Source organism: Megalobrama amblycephala, linkage group LG16 (genome assembly GCF_018812025.1).
Source record: "Megalobrama amblycephala isolate DHTTF-2021 linkage group LG16, ASM1881202v1, whole genome shotgun sequence".
Classification (NCBI taxonomy): domain Eukaryota; kingdom Metazoa; phylum Chordata; class Actinopteri; order Cypriniformes; family Xenocyprididae; genus Megalobrama; species Megalobrama amblycephala.
The window spans coordinates 42,267,071-42,282,512 of record NC_063059.1 but is presented as its reverse complement, the minus strand read 5'-3'; the positions used below and the strand labels follow the sequence as shown (position 1 = coordinate 42,282,512).

Below are 15,442 nucleotides of genomic sequence, written 5' to 3'. Positions count from 1 at the left end.
GCATGATCTTATTCTACATTCTTAATCCTACCCAATACCTAAACATAACAATTAACTATAATAAGCAGTAAATTAAGAGTTTATTGAGGGAAAAGTCATAGTTAATCGTTTATATATGTGTTCCCTATACTGAAGTGTTACCAAAATAATGTAATGTAATGTTAACCCATAAAGCTAAGTAGTTTTTTAAGTTTGATAATTAATCTGCTATGTCATGTTTATGACAGGTTATGATGTTTTGCTAATGTCAAGTTGTCATGACAAAGACACTGACAGGTTATGATGTATCGGTTTATGTCAAGTTGTCATAACAAAGACATCTCAAACAATGTCATCTTTGCATTAAAAATGACATAATTGAGCGAATGACATTAAATGACAGTTGTCATAAACATGCATAAAACCTCCTTCATATTCATGACACGTGTCATGTCATGATTATGAAGGTGTCATGTCAGTCTTATGCACACCCCTTCAAGTAAAGTGTTACCAAAATATCTTAATTTGCGTTCCTAAGGTTTTACGGGTGTGGAACGGCATGAAGGTGAGTAATAAATGACATTATTTTCATTTTTGGGTGAACTAACCCTTTAATATGCAAATTAGATACAGTGTATAGAAACCCATTTATGACTATTTTACCCACATATTGCATGAAGTAAAATGGTATATCGATTCATTCCATTCTATCTTTAATAACATAGTTGAGATTCATCTTTATACAAAGTTTGCTTGAACAAATCCTGAAATCCCATTTTTTTTTTGCCTATACATGTAATTTCATGTCATTTTATTGTTTAAACAACTTAGTCCTGGTGTCCACCACAGAGGACATAGCCTATGTGTCGTGGTGCTCTCATTAGCACACGTCTCTGCCTGCAGAGCACCCCATCCACCGGATTGCCCCTGATCACAAAAAAACATAATTAAAAACCATGCTAAGCATTGTAAATAAATGATATTTACTTAAAATAATTGTTTAAGTAGTAAAACAAACGCAAATGGCAGTTTTAAGTTTAGAGCAGTTCTTCAGACGGTAACGTTAGGAGGAACTCCAGTAAGTAGGCTGTCAAGGCTATTTTATTCAGAAACATCGGCTGAAGTGATTATTTTCACTTGGTAATAAAAAAAAAAGATAACTGATGTATTTCTCTGTAATGTTACATATATCCTTAAGTAAAATTTTGGCTGTATTATTTGTGTCCCTTTCAAAAATTGCTCTTGAGCAATTTCATGTTTATTGTCTCCCCCAACTGTCAGATGAAATTTACACCCCTGTATGTGACATTAGTAATATTCAGTATTATTTAGGGCGGAAAGGGTGGATATAATGCACATTGGGATGCAGAGTCTGTTTACGCCTCTCTCTCTCGTCACAAATAGAAAGTGAAAGTAAGTGAGAGTTCACCTGTTGCCATTTTAAGCAGGTAAAATACGAATACGCTACAGAAAAACAGCATCAAAGTGTTTAACAGAAACACAGTTATCAATGTTTATGGAGGAATTTCCATGTATCTTTATTTAAGAACCTGCATCTTGTAAAAGTTTGATCAAGGTGAGTGTTCATGTGTGGTGACTTCCTCATATTCATATGAATCTCTGAAGGACAGTTGTAATGTGTTTGTTTGATGTAATATCTTTAATGAAGGGTTTCCTTCACTTCAAGGTTTCTTTTGTGTTTGGTGATGTCTGTGATTCTTCAGGAGTGTAACAGCATATGTGTAAACATGATTGACCTTGAGTTAACAGTCACATGATCCTTTTTCTCCCACTCTCAAGATATGTTCACCTAAATTATGAAGGTTGTTTAATAAATGTAATCATGTAATTTAGTGTCTGAATGTTTTATTCATTCAGAGTCAGTTGAGGAGATCAATCTCATCAGATTCTCCTGCATCATGACTGATTCACAAGGATCCAGAGATGGAGATTTTTATCCAGGATGCAGGTACGCTGAACCAACACAAATCTTTAGTTTTTTTACTTAATTGGCATTTGCACTCAATTGTATTATGTTAAATGAAATTAAATTTGCAAAATGTTAGGTTAACCTAAACCATTTGTGTTGGGATGACATGAATCATTTATGTTGCATTGATTGAAACTGGGCAGTGGATTTCTAGTTCCCAGCATGCTTTGCGTAGGGAAAGATCAGGACAGTAAATGTTGAACTTAAGTGCTGTTTAATGTGTTTTTAGTAAAGGGAAATACCTTTTAAAGTTTGATGTTCAGTTATATTTGACATTTAAAAGAGTTTGTTATGTCGATTTTTTTGAGGTTACCATTATGCTGAAGTGTAGACCTTGTGGTTAGGCTATGGGTGGCTGCATGAAATAAATCTACGTTGTTCTCAACAAGCTTTAACTGTGCTAAAGCCAGTGATGAGAAGTTCTTTACCTGATCATTACTTGCATGCTATAAATGTTACTTAGCATATGAAAAAGTGATATTTTAGTTTAGTTTTTATAGAAATATAAATAAATTAGTTTGAGGGCCAGCACATAATTTACACAGTCTACATATGGTCATCAGCTTTATCCCTCTCAATGGTCATGAAACATGTATGTCTGTGTACAACAGCTATTCACAACCTAAGCACAAGCGCACATCTTCACCATGATGGTAACAAAAACATTTTTATATATATACGCTACAAACTCTTTTAAATGTTCAAAATAACTAAACACTTAAACACTAACAGGTCTTTCCATTTCCTTAAAAGTGCAGAAAACTTGAGCAACACTGCACAAGGGCACCAGTCTGAATTGCAATAGCACTGGTTGGATCAACAAGAATGAATTATGTTCAGGAAACATTCACAGAATATGTCAAATGAAACTGGTGTGATCTCATTCAATTAGCATGAATTTTACTCATCAGTACAATTAACCTATCTTAAGTTCAAATAAATCAGTTCAACTGTGTGGAAATAGGTGTCATAATTGAATTAAGTTAGACCAACAAGTTATTTTTTTGAGTGTAATAGATTCCAAAAACTGATCACAGTGGACACAGACACACATAGACACACAGATCACAGAACCAGTTTACAGACAAATATTATTTTTGACCTATTTTTGCCTGCGTTTTTGTTTTAAAACTAACATGAAATATTAAATAAAAAGATTATAAAAACTTTCCTCAAAGTGCTTTTTTGATGAAAGATGAATGTGTTTACTTTAATATAGTCCCTATCATAAAGAATGAACACAGTAATCTAAAGGATTAAACTGAATGTGTCCTCTGTTACAGTTCAGTCCAGCAGAAGAACTCAAACCCAGAGTCCAGCTGTGTGTCTATGAAGAGTGACAGATCTATGGATCCTCCACCAAAGTTTAAGAGTGGAGACAAACGGCCTGATCTCAGGTATATCATATCTATAAAAGATGTGCTTATAGTATGACATTTTGGAATTGGATGCAAAATTGATCAAACAGTCAGTCAGTCACTAGCAATGACATCAAGTAAATGTAAGCTGAGATTGTTCCCCCTTTATATAATGGAGTAGGTTTAAAACTGCGCATATGTTTCTAACCACTGGTTCAGATTTGTTGAAAGTATCTAGTCAGAACAGTGATGTTAGTGATGAGTACATTACATTACAAAAGGGTGCTTTTTTGCACAAATTTCAACTCTATTGATGTACATCTCATGGAAGCACAAAGATTTATGACAGTATCTGTTAAATAAAGAAGTGCAATTCTTAAGTCACCAGAGAGAACAAATTAAATGCATAAAGTCAAACAAATGCTACTTGTGGCACCAAACAGTCCAGAACACTTGCAAGCACCCAATACCACCAAAAGCCTCTGGCTCTGGCTTTTTTAGCTACAACTTGCCAACAAGATGAACTTTTGATTTGAGATCAAGTCAATGCATGTTAAATGACATACCTGCTATCACCTGAAACAGCTTGTTATCTTGTTTAATTCGATATCTAACATCCACATTAGTCTTACACTTAAAAAAAAAAAAAGAAAGAAAGAAAAAGAAAACTAGAAATACCATGTACAGGTGCTGGTCATATAATTAGAATATCATCAAAAATGTGATTTATTTCACTAATTCCATTCAAAAAGTGAAACTTGTTCAATTCAATTCAATTCACATTTATTTGTATAGCACTTTTCACGATACATATCATTTCAAAGCAGCTTTACAGAGAATGCATGTCAATATTACAATTTAAAGAATGCAGTTAGCAAATAATGTAATAATTTAGGCAATTAATTTACAATCACTGTTAGCAGTTTAACTGAACGTAGAAGCAATGAGTTCCTGAAAAATGAATTACATTAACAATAATTAGGATATAGAAATTGTGTAATGTGCATGTTGATCCAGATGATTGTGTCTTCTGAAGTCCTCACAGGAGTTGACGCCGTCTCTTCATAGGTGTTGGTCATCTGAGGTCTTCTTAAGAGGCTGGATCCAAACTGAACTTGTATATTATATTAATTCATTACACACAGACTGATATATTTCAAATGTTTGTTTCTTTTAATTTTGATGATGATTATAACTGACAACTAAGGAAAATCCCAAATTCAGTATCTCAGAAGCAACACAAGTCTGTGTGTAATGAATAAATATAATATACAAGTTTCACTTTTGAATGGAATTAGTGAAATAAATCAACTTTTTGATGATATTCTAATTATATGACCAGCACGTGTATGTATGACCAGATGGAGAGTGTTGTAACACTACTTTCAATATGGGAAAATATAAATTTGTTGTAACTGTGTGAGTAATTTGATGACTATATCCGATTTTATGACAAATAGCTTACATCTTCTTAAAAAGTGACTCATATCTGTTATCTGGATTTACACTATACACTTGGCGAAACAACGCAAAGTAGACGTACTGACCCGGAAAAGCTTCGGCCGAAAAGAAAGAAAGAATGGCACGATATGCAGTGTTCACAGATGAAATTATAACTCAAGCTTTTGCTTTCTGTACCATCTTTAAAGGTCAACAAATCATTGGTCTCTTGAGTCAGTTGAGCCTTTGTCCTCCATTGTGCCATTGAAAAGAGTCATGTGATCATGATTGGTGTCCACCTGAGTTGACATCATTCTTTATTCTGTAATTGTTTTTAATTCCCAATTCCTAATATTAACAGTTTTGATGTAAAGTGGGAGTGGGGTAGGGAAGGGGAGTGACATAAAATTATATATATTAAATGTTTAAAACTACAATAAATGAATGCACAGTATTCTATACTGTTACAACTTGCCCTTCCTGTTGTTACAACTTATCCATGTAGTGGGGAAAAGTTTTTAAGAAAAGCATTCTTTACACATGACACTAATTTATCCAGTTTAAGAACACATAGTAGATTTCAATCCATGTATAATTTGTAGCAGATAAATATGGGAATAGTATTGTAATTATTGTAATCAAAGTTTGAAACACTCCCTGGTCTTTCCTAAAACAGAAGTTTCCAGCAAAATTGCACAACATATAGAAGTCTGTATGCTTTTCATTTTACTTAGTTTTAAGACCACTTCAGTCCAGCAGAAGAGATCAAAACCAGAGTCCAGCTCTGTGTCTATGAAGAGTGACTGCTCTATGGATCCGCCACTAAATTTTAAGAGTGGAGGCACATGGCCTGATCTCAGGTATATCATTTCTTTAAAAGTTATGCTTACAGTATTTGAATTTTATGAAATTGTTATTAATATACTGCAGTGTAAAGAGTTAAAATCCTATAAGTTTCAGTCTATTAATGATTACCATTGTGCCCTTGTGCAGCACTCTATGTATTGTATTGTTAATACATTCACACACTGTAAAAGCTGTTGGTCTGTTACTCAGTTAATGACACAATTACATCAATATCAGTGTGTCTGATTCTTTACCCTCTTCATTCTGATTTAAGGTCAAACCTTTTATCCACACCAGTTAAAAACAAAATGGTGTTTATTCCTGTGATTCGACCACTAGACTTTAATGAAAGCATGAATCCTGGTTTCAAGTAAAATGTAGGACTTGTGTTGTTGTTGTTTAATTTTAGGTGCTGCACATCACACATCACTCAAACACATTATTAATAATTTAAACCAGATGATGTTATGTGTCCCATAATACAGCAAACAAAGTCCATTTTGTAATTTTTGGCTATTTTCTTCTCTAACTTTACTTCTCTAATCTTACAGCCATGACTCTAATCTTACTGAAGTTCTCAACACATTTCGATCAAATCTGAGAAAGAAGTTTGAGTGTTTGTATGAGGGAATATCAAAGCAGGGAAACCCAACACTCCTGAATGAGATCTACACAGAGCTCTACATCACAGAGAGTGAAAGTGGAGAGATCAATAATGAGCATGAGGTGAGACAGATTGAGACACAGTCCAGGAGAGCAGAAACAGAGGACACACCGATCAAATGCAGTGACATCTTTAGACCTTTACCTGGACAAGACAAACCCATCAGAACTGTGCTGACAAAGGGAGTTGCTGGCATTGGAAAAACAGTCTCTGTGCAGAAGTTCATTCTGGACTGGGCTGAAGGGAAAGCAAATCAGGACGTCCAGCTCATATTTCCACTTCCTTTCAGAGAGCTCAACTTGATGAAGAACAAAACACTCAGTCTTTCAGATCTTCTTCATGTCTTTTTCTCTGAAACAAAAGAAATGGAAATATCCAGTGATAAGTATAAAGTTTCATTCATCTTTGATGGTCTGGATGAGTGTCGTCTGTCTCCTGGATTTTCAGAGCGATGTGAGGCTGTGTGATGTGACTGAATCAGCCTCAGTGGACGTGCTGCTGATGAACCTCATTGTGGGGAATCTGCTTCCCTCTGCTCTCATCTGGATCACCTCCAGACCAGCAGCAGCTGATCTCATCCCCTCTGAGTGTGTCCATCGAGTGACAGAGGTACGAGGCTTCAGTGACCCACAGAAGGAGGAATACTTCAGGAAGAGAATCAGTGATCAGAGTCTGGCCTACAGGATCATCTCACACCTGAAGAAATCAAGGAGCCTCTTTATTATGTGTCACATCCCAGTGTTCTGCTGGATCTCAGCCACTGTTCTAGAGAAGATGTTGAGGAAATCATGGAAAGGAGAGATTCCCAAGACTCTCACTCAAATGTACACACACTTCCTGGTCATTCAGACCAACATCAAACATGACAAGAACTATGAGAAGAAAGTGAAAGATGAAGATATGATTGTCAAACTGGGGAAACTGGCTTATCAGCAGCTTGTGAAAGGAAACCTGATCTTCTATGAGGAAGACCTGAGAGAGTGTGGCATTGATGTGACAGAAGCATTAGTGTACTTAGGATTGTGCACTCAGATCTTCAGAGAGGAGTTGGGCTTGTATCAGGGGAAAGTCTTCTGCTTTGTTCATCTGAGCATTCAGGAACATCTAGCAGCTCTATATGTGCATCTCTCCTTCATAAACAAGAATATCAATGTGTTTGACCAGATTACCAAACCAACTAATGGAGACAAAGTTTCACTATCTGATCTCCATCAGAGAGCTGTGGATGAGGCGTTAGACAGTAAAAATGGGCATCTGGACATTTTCCTTCGTTTCCTTCTGGGTCTGTCAGTGGAGTCTAATCAGAGTCTCTTACAAGAACTAAAGACACAGACAGGAAACGGATCTCACAACAATGAGAAAACAGTTGACTGTATTAAAGAAAAGATCAGGAAGAATCCCTCTCCAGATAAATACATCAATCTGTTTCACTGTCTGAATGAACTGGGTGATCTTTCACTAGTGAACGAAGCTCAACCTCGCATGAGCCGCGGAGGATTACGTAATGTGAAACTCTCCTCATCTCAGTGGTCAGCTTTAGTTTTTGTGTTGTTGACCTCAGAGGAGACAATGGATCATTTTAACCTGAACAGCATATATGGAGCCGCTAATGATCAGTAAGTGACACTGGGTACAATCATTACAGACTAAAACATTATGAACAAAGAGAAACAAAGAGATCAGAGGTCTGTAAATCACAGGGCAAAGACTGATTTCTGGGATATTGCACGTAATTTGCGGGTGCATCTCAAATAGAAGTAAATCCTAGTAAGGCTGCATATCTCAGCTGTGACGTCATCAAGCGCCACCAAATGCTGTCTCAATTTGAAGGATCCTTTGAGGGCAGCTTTCATTTCTCATTCTTAATTCAGCTCAATTTGAAGGATGCCTCAATTTTATCTTTTGTGTCCTTTAATTACCCACAATCCTTTCCACACTTTCCAGTTGACAAAAAAAGAACTGATGGAAAACTATAGCAATGGACAGGACAAAAAAATCTGATGTGTCAAATAAATCTGTGCAGTAAGTGTTGTAGTGTCAATGCAGACTAATAGACCTGCCACAGCAACATTGACAAGAAAAAGAAAAAACAAATCTGTGTTGGCTGAATACATTTAGTAGTTTCTACAGTTAACACTAAAAAATAAAATAAAATAAAAAAATAAGTTTTTTAAAGCAGTGTTTATTTAATTGAAAAATATTTAAGGGGAATTTAAGGAAGGTATTTAATGTATTATTTACTCACATAATTATTTATTATTAACATTATTTTATTTCTTTTTATTTTCAAATAGTGATGCATCTGTCACCCTGAAAGCACAAAATAGAGCAGATGAAGTTCTTCAGAAGCTGCTGCCTGTGGTTACAGCAACTAGATCAGCTACGTAAGTAACACTAAGAACAATAATCACTGTTAAAACATTGACATATTTACTAATTATATTTAAGTTTAACAGAAATATGAGTGTCACACTTCAGTTTTTAAACCACCTATCTGACAAGATTTTTTTTATCACATTTGTATGTGAAATTTATTGTCAGATATATACATTTATAATGTATGTATATAGACATTTATATTTAGACTTTTTTAATTTTAATTTTAATTTAATGTAAATGTTAAAAAATATATTTATATTTAGGGAAAAAACAGATGTTTTCAATGTATTCCATTATATCAGTTTTTATAATAGCCATTCCCTCTAACAGTAACATGAAATATTGAATTAATTGTTTAAAAAAGATTGCACAAAATATGAACACAATTAAGAAAACAATCCTGCTTGAATTTGACTGCCGTTGCGTCACATGGTGATTTGAACTTATATTATTGGGTTCTCTTTGATAATGAAGTCTCTGTTGATCTGAGAGAGTTAAGAGTGTGTCATTGTTCTCTACAGGTTGAGTAAGTGTGGTGTCACAGATGAAGGTTGTGCTGCTCTGGCTTCAGCTCTGAGATCAAACCCCTCAAACCTGAGAGAACTGTATCTGAATATGAATAAATTAGGAGACTCAGGAGTGAAGCTGCTCTCTGTTGTACTGGAGAATCCTCACTGTAAATTGGATAAACTGGGGTAAGATCATCTCTCTGATAGTCACATGATCCGGTGCTCAGATGGACATTTTTTAAAACAGTTTATAGTGGGACCAAATCAGAGTATTTGGGATTGCAATTTACATATAATGATTTACGTGAATCACATTCAACATAATCCGAGATAATGTGTTTGATATCTGAAGCTAAAGTTGATTAATTAATTAATTAATTAATCACTCTCATCACATCACATCAGTGACAAGGCTACATAAGGCCAGGGTGGCACTGGACCACTGAAAAATAATTTATTTGTGGGAAACAAAATAATATATTTGTGGAAACTGAGAAAAATCACACATAAATGACAATAATAATTGCTCAACATACATGAATTTAGTGGGTGTCACTCCCTAAACTTTGCAGTGTGTATGTGGCCACTGGTCAAGTATGAAAAAGATTTATTCAAAATCTGAATGGATTATATATCACCTAGAAAGATGGAAAGAGCGTTCCCTTTATAATCACTAAAAAGCTGTCACTCATCTTAGTCACACGACACCTTTGTTTGAGCCTGATTTACACACAACAAAACTAAACTGAAATAAAAATAGTACACAACAAATACTAATGATAAACAATAAACGTGATGAAAAAAAAAGAAAGAAAGAAAGAAAAGCAAATGGAAGAATATTAATTTCTGATAACTTAAGAGGAATTTTGTTTAATTCACATTTATATTGATCAAATTAATATTTTCTCAGTGTCTGTCTCCATCTGTAACACTGATAGTGTGAACACGATTAGATGAATATTTGCTATATTATGTTCTACAGAGGTTCCTTATTTGTAATCTTTAAAACATGTATGTTCTACTGAGAGAGTTAAGAGTGTTTCATTGTTCTCTACAGGTTGAGTTATTGTGATGTAACAGATGAAGGTTGTGCTGCTCTGGCTTCAGCTCTGAGATCAAACCCCTCACAACTGAGAGAACTGAATCTGTCATATAATAATCTAGGAGACTCCGGTGTGAAGCTGCTCTCTGCTGTACTGGAGAATCCTCACTGTAAACTGGAGAAACTGGTGTAAGATCATATGTGACTCTCACATGAAATGGTGTCACTGTGAATTTTGTAATTTCAATAATTCATAAAGTAACATCAAAATGGAATAAAATACAGGGAAACAACAAATTACTGATCAAATGATCAAATTACTATTCATCAAATAAATATCATGCCTGTTCATATAGTTTAAGATAATTAATATTTTTCTGTTTGAAGTATTTACTATTTTTCTGCTGCTGCTGCTGTGAGTTTATGTGATTGATTGAACACATGAGCTGGTGATACTACAGTACTGATAGTCACACTGAAAAACACTTTTAATCACGATCAACATTTAACACTATTTTAAATGCACTTAATCTCAGCACAGTTAGCATTGACATAGTCCAGTCATTTTAATTGTAGGAGAAGTAATGTAGAGGTTTTTTTCTAGGTTTAAAATCTACATCATGTCATTGTCACTGATTATGTCATGGTGAAATACTATAGTTAGTTACTATACTATAGATGACACATCAGCATCATAATTATTCATGAGACTGAGAGTTCTTATCCCATTAGAAGACATTTCTCTTAATTATTCATGACAGCATTTCCTGCTTGAATTGACTGCAGGTGTGTTATGATAATGTTTTGTGTTCCGTGACACAGACCAAGATCCATCTAACATGGTGATCTGAGTTTATGTTACTGGTTTCTCTTTGATAATGAAGTCTGTTGATCTGAGAGAGTGAAGAGTGTGTCATTGTTCTCTACAGGTTGAGTAAGTGTGATGTCACAGATGAGGGTTGTGCTGCTCTGGCTTCAGCTCTGAGATCAAACCCCTCACACCTGAGACATCTGAATCTGAATAGGAATAATCTAGGAGACTCAGGAGTGAAGCTACTCTCTGATCTGAAGGATGATCCACAGTTTAAACTGGAGACACTATGGTAACAACAGTTTTTAACAATTTTAATCATCATATTTTCATTTAAAGTTCAAATTAGTTTAGTTTAGTTAAGTTTAGTTTAAAGCTTTATTAATCTCATTAGGGCAATTAGTTTAGACTCTCATGGTGCTTCACATATGACACTTAACATATATGCATTCAAAAACTCAAAATACACAAAATACTTAAAAAAGAAAAAGAAAAAAAGAATTGTTAAAAAAATTATTTTCTGCTGATTTTGTAAAGTGACTTTGAGCATCAGATAGAAGCTCTATTATCATGTTTGAGAATTAATTGATATAGCTTATCTAGATAGTGCTCAGTTTTCTTAGGAAAAGATGTGACAGACGTGATGTCTCATACTGCATATCTGACTGTGTGTTCTGTTTTAGGACTAGTATTAGGTGACAGTCTGATCTTCTCAGGATCATCTCTACCAAGACTCACAGTCAACAGAATGAACAGAGACTGAAGATACAGTGACTTCGTTCTTATAAATTAAGGCTTCATTCAGATTTCAATGATCCTCTGACAGACCTGATGAGGTGGCAGTGAAACACCTTTTATTTCAGAGCAGCAAATTGCAGTTTCTCATTTAATCATTTTAGTATAATTTCAAAAAGGTTGGTCTTTGTTAGTGAAAATATATAGCCTGAGTATGTTTGTGTTGTACCAGCAGAGACAGACAAAGACTAATGAAAGATTCATTTTTCATTATTATGAAAAAAAAAAAAAAAAAAAAAAAAATCAAGCTCACATGTGAATAAGACAGTGAATAACACATGATTGGATAGATTGCTCCTGTCTGCCTTGCTGCTGAGTGGTTTGCGTCTGTAGCTCCGTATAGCTTTGTTTTGAATCTCTATTTACTATAATTCCTTGTTGCTTATATTATCATCTGATGTTGTCTAATATTGCCTATCACATTGATCTGACATTGCTAGCTTTTTATCTTTCAATCTAAATCGCTATCACAACACGTTAGCATTTCTCTAGCCTGTTAACTTTTCATCCGTACTTACCATCTTTTTCTCTCACGTGCTTCTTTTTTTATGAGTCAATCAAAATGGATCAGTCAACAAACATGGTGAGTCATGTCATCTTCCCCGTTATTGTTACTTGCACTGCCTGTCACATGTTTAGTATAGCTTTCTCTGTCAGCGACGAGGGATTCACATGTCATGAATGCAGGGAAGTAGTCAGGCAGACAGTGAAAATTTCACAATTAGAGACATACATCCAAACTTTCATCGAGGATAGTAAGAATGCAAGGGCTTTAGATATTGTTTTGGATGTGACTAGCTCAGTGAACTCTGTACATTGTTTGGTTCCGGCTGTAGAGCCCGTGCAGCAGGGCAACTGGGTGACTGTGAGATGGCATAGTCGCGGGACAAAACACCACTCTTCCGTTCCAGTAAGAACATCAAACAGGTTCTCCCCACTCAGTGATGCACTCACTGAGAATCCTGTTGAAAGTGCCCTTGTTATTGGTGATTCTTTTACACGGAACGTGTAAATAGAGACACCAGCCACCATAGTCACGTTTGCTGGGATCTAGAGTGCCTGACAGACTGGCTAAACCGACCATCTATTAGCTGCCTCACATCACAGAAATCAGATAAATCCCAACACATAGAGACTCTTCCCCTTTGATATCATCACACAGAATCTGTGTCTGTGTCTCAAACCCATTTGAGGGTAAAAATTTAATTGATGTTCAACAAATAATAAAAAAAATATAATACTGATAGACAAATTATAAAGCTTGGGTTGCTGAATATTAGATCCCTTTCTTCAAAAGCATGTATTGTAAATTATATTATTACAGATAATATACTAGATGTGCTTTGTTTGAAAGAAACCTGGCTAAAACCGGACGATTACATTACTTTAAAAATAAATATTATTATATGCCTATCAATTTCTGATAATTGCAGGTTGCTATGGTCGCACAGGATGTTTACGCATTTAACTTGTTCCTTCAACAAAATGAAGTCATGGCCACAAGAAAAATATTGTTCCCTGAGTATCCATGAGATAAAAAAATTATCTCATGGCCACGATTATCACGTTCCCACAAGTTTGTATGTCTTGGCCACAACAAAACTAAGTGAATCGAACATGTCCCATCCCGGTCACCGTAAGTAACACCATGTGTGTGTGTGTGAATATTTTGTCTGAGATCATCAAATAATGAGTCTTAAGTTCAGCTTCAGTTTTTGTAGGTCTCTGAACTTTAAACTCTGTTTAATATGAGTTTAATTCTGCTCATATTGTTGACTGATTGAATAAATAATATTAATGTTATTTTCAGCTTTTCCCCTTTAACTGTCTCTGTGTGTGTGATAATCTGAGATTTGGGTTGTTTGTTATGAACTGATATTAAATTTGTAGTGGAGTGTAATGATCATTTCTGCTGGTTCTGGATCAGCTGTCCATTGTGTGAGTGACCTTTCATGTCCTTTTGATTTTGTAAAGTGAATTTCAGCATCCGATAGAAGCAATATTATCATGTTTGAGAATGAATTAATATAGCTTATCTAGTCAGTGCTAAGTTTTCTTATGAAAAGATGTGACAGATGTAATGTCTCATACTGCGTATGTGACTGTTTGTGTGTTTTATTTTAGGTTTAGATGACAGTCTGATCTTCTGATGATCATCTGATGGTGAATAAGGATCCACTACAGAGACTCACAGTCAGCAGAATCAGAGACTGAAGATACAGTGACTTCACTGTTATTAATTAAGACTTCATTTAGATTTCAATGATCCTCTGACAGACATGATGAGGCGGCAGAGAAACACCTTTTATTTCACAGCAGCAAATTACAGTTTCTCATTCAGAGATTAACCATTTTATTTGTATAAAAACACAGTATAAACTCAAAAAAGTTTTGTTACAAAGAAAATACAGAGCCTGAATATGTTTGTGTTTGAGTTGTACCAGTAGAAGGAGGCAAAGACAAATGAAAGATTCATTTTTCATAATTATGAAAAAATGAAAGAAAAGAAAAACAAATAATAGAAATTTGAGTTTATACATCATGTTTTTAATAATAGTTGTATTACATTTTTATTAAGGTATTAAAGGGGTCATATGATGCATTTTCATGTTTTGTTTTTCTTTAGTCTGTTATGTATCTGTTTGTGCATGTATAAGATCTGCAAAGTTACAAAGCTCAAAGTCTCCAACAAAAACTTTTATTCTATCTAATGCCTGATACACACTGCATGATTTTGGGCTGTCCCAGACGAAAGATGAGCATCGTAAAACAATCATGCCGATTTCTGTGGTTGTGGCTCCTAAACATTGTACAATAAGAGAGAGGTTCAAAGGTGGTCTTGCGATCAAAGATAGCCTGCGAGCATTTTATGACAGTGTCATGATCATGTCACAGTGTGTTTGCTGCTATGACCTACGTCTATTGACTAACCAACAAAAATGCAGCACTAAAACTTAAAACTACTTTCCTCAAGCTCCATTTGCATAATTGGTATGCCAAGTTCACCTCTTTTCCCTTGTCCATATTCTCCACTTTCACTTCTTTTCTCTTTTCTTTTTTTTTTCAGCACACATAAACTCCACAATTACCAAGTGTGATCTTGCTGTTTACCATAAGCGCATGCTGATGATGTTTTATTCTTCTTTAGTAACTTGCATTGTAGCCTATGGTTCAATAAGTGTCATCATTGTACAGTCTACATACATGTTGTACCCAAGTTTATTAGATCCATGTCGTACAGTGTGATTTGTAATGATCTTATAGGATTACCGAAACTGCACAGTCTGTAGCAGGTGTAAAAGAGAAGGCAGATCCAGACCCAGCTAAAACACCTCAATCGACTCCTCCCTCTTCGAGCTAAGTCACACAAAACCAGTTTATGAACTACTTCCTCCACTAGACATCAGTTAGAGTGTGTTGGGTGTTTCTCATGGGTTGTTTACTACAATGCTTTTGTTAAAATGCTCCAAATTATGGGCTGTTTTTGCACAAAAGCAGGTTTGCAGGTGCAACTCTGTCTCTGATAATTATCGGTGGTTCAGTAATTTATCTAGTTTACAGATGCAGCTTTAACTCTATAAATGTCCCTTCAGTGTCATGTACTCATGAGTTCTGCTCACTGTCATTAA

The 15,442-nt window shown here is 35.1% G+C and overlaps 1 pseudogene; it reads left to right on the top strand.

Annotated features, from left to right (window-relative positions):
• Nucleotides 1–1,392: 1,392 nt before the first annotated feature.
• Nucleotides 1,393–14,329, top strand: LOC125248148 (annotated as a pseudogene).
• Nucleotides 14,330–15,442: the final 1,113 nt, after the last annotated feature.